The 2586-nt window shown below is 37.7% G+C and overlaps 1 protein-coding gene across 1 annotated transcript in view; it reads left to right on the forward strand.

The window, feature by feature from the left end:
- The first annotated feature begins 499 nt into the window (after positions 1-499).
- The window catches only part of LOC107091191 (claudin-9-like), a 4685-nt gene continuing 2598 nt past the window's right edge, over positions 500-2586 (forward strand). The window contains exon 1 of the mRNA XM_015384982.1: positions 500-1078. The gene's annotated coding sequence lies outside the window, so the exon portion shown is untranslated. The remainder of the gene's footprint in view (positions 1079-2586) is intronic.

A 2586-nucleotide genomic window follows, 5' to 3' on the forward strand; every position in this document is an offset into this window, starting at 1 on the left:
CCACCTTATGACGGCCCACTGAATTTCAAACATGTTTGATCTTCTCCTGATTTTAAGATTCCTGCTCTGGAGGTGGTCGCCAGAGGCTGATCGCCCCTCGTTATTCACTCTAAACTACACGACGCACCATCAGGCTGAAAGTGGCCGGATCCAAAAATTCTGGCACTACTGGAGAATCGGCCCGAAAAAGGGCAACAAATCGTACAGTGTACGTCCGGCTTAACATATAATTAGAAGCTTAGCAAAATTGTTGCTATTTCATTAGCGCTGTTGTGAGAAAAATGAACAAAAATAGCCCTGTTGGTAATATTTTACCCCTGTCACCAACACATTTTTAATCATTACCTCTTTTAGGAAGATATATTTTTATTTATTGATTGAATATTAATGGCACTAATGTCCTATAACTGTCATTCTTCCACAGGAGGCTGCTCAACGTTTTGCTTTGGGTCAAAATTGCTGCTGATGATGTTCCAAAGGTTTTATTTTTGGTGGGTTAAAAAAATGACAGATGAGAAATGATTAACCTGGCTGCCAACAGGAATGTATGTGACTATCAGATTTAACAGTTTCAGTGTGTGTGCATGACTTTAGGTGAAGGTCTACATGAGGGACACCGTCCCAAATCTTAAATAAAGACCCAGTCTGATCGAGGCAGAGATGAGAGACACAACGACGTAGAGAATTTCTTTCTCTGCTTTTTTTTTTCGTTTCAAGAGGATCAGCTGTAAAATGCAGAGCTTTAAATGCATTCTTCATCTGGTTAGTCCTTAAACTGTTTTATTGGCTCACTTCGTCTGATCCAGCCCGTGCCATTCAGCAGCAGCACCACAGCTACCACTATGTTAAAGACTGAGGGAGCAGGCAGAGTCTGATCCAGCCAGAAGAAAATATTTTCGTAGTTGGAGGAGCAGCAGGTTAGAAAGGAATAGCCGTGGTGGATCCAATCAGCTGGGGCTGCAGGCTTCATCTTTTTCCCTCAACCTCCTCATCCTCTGCAGCTGCAACTTCACCTGCAGCAAAGGAGCATAATCAAATCCTCAGTGTCGGGCTCTTCCCTAACCTGCAGAAGTCTCAGGTAATGCATGGAAAATGGATTTGTGGGGTAATATTTGAATGCATTTTCAGGCAAAACTATTTTTTTATTCCTGGAAATAAACAATCACAGCACTTTGAACTCTGAATAAATACAGCTGAACAGTTACAGAGACAACCTTGGCCGGGCATGAGGTTTGAATGTCAGCACTTTGGTTTTCATTCACCTTTTTAGCTGCAAAAGGAAAACAAGATGATTTGGAAAAGATCATATTTTCTACAAACATAAAATGCATTAAATAAGAAATACTCATCAGATTATACCGGGTTATATGTATGGAAGTCTAAAAGAGCCGCAGTTAAAAAAAATGTTATTAATTTGTTAAATGAATAATTGAATCTGGTATTAATTACTTATAATAATTATTAAAAAAAACTCAGAAAGCAATAAACTAATAAATATTTACACGTTTAGCTAATTACTTTTTATTAAAGTATATTAAAAGTCATAAATTAAATAACAAATTACCTTTTTATGTTTGTGTTTTACAAGAAATCATAAATTAACTTTAATTTTTCATTCTCCTAAGCCTATTAAGCCATTTTAAACTGATTTAAAAATGATTTAAATCAAAGTGTAACCTACGAAGAAAGGTCTGGTTATCACTTAGTTAACCAATCAAAATTACAAATTCTCTATGAAGATTAACATGTATGTAAATAATTTTATCTACTTATAAAATAGATTTATTTCTAAATTTACTGGTAAATAATTGACTGTTTGAGCTAAGAAAAAGTTGCAATATGACTTTTATTTTGAGACGGTCTGTATTGAAAGGCAGCCCTCTGAAATTATAATTAATCCTTAAACCTCAGAGATTGTAGTTTCACCCTCTGCAGCAACAAATGGAAACAAGTAATGGAATAACTTGCAGCAATGGTTACATCATAGAAAAGGAGTTTTAGATTCTTCTTCTTTGCTGAATAATCTAAAATGATCCACACTGGACACATAATATTGTTGGAGTTCAGTGTCAGTTTCAGATCATTTTCCTGCTGCAGAGCTAAAAGTCTGCTTTAGCTCTAAGTGAACATATTCATGGTCAGAAGGAAAGTATCCTGCAGATCCTCTCAGGTCCTGAAGCTGAAGTGGTTTTAAAAAATCTTGTTAGTCTGTTCTTCTTTTTGACGCACTTCCTCCAAATTACGCATTTTTGTTTTGGACGTTTTCCAAAAAGTCTTGAGGACGACTTTATTGTTAAAGGGAAAGTCCGGTCAGCAAGGAATAACCAGTGGATCATTATTTATACCTAAAACTAACACGTTCACAGTGATTAAATTAACTTATTTTTCGTCGCGATCACTGAGTCCGGGAGCGGCCATTTTCTCCCAAATATAGTAGCCCCTCCCTCCTGCCATCTTCCAGCAGTGACGTCACGGTGCGGTAAGCCTAGCGCCATTCTCCCCGCTTTCCAAGCTAAATCAATGGGAACTACTAGACACGAGGCTGGCCCCGACCCGATCCATGTATCGGATCGGGACGCCGATATT

This window comes from Cyprinodon variegatus, unplaced genomic scaffold (assembly GCF_000732505.1).
Source record: "Cyprinodon variegatus isolate N-32 unplaced genomic scaffold, C_variegatus-1.0 Scaffold328, whole genome shotgun sequence".
Lineage (NCBI taxonomy): Eukaryota > Metazoa > Chordata > Actinopteri > Cyprinodontiformes > Cyprinodontidae > Cyprinodon > Cyprinodon variegatus.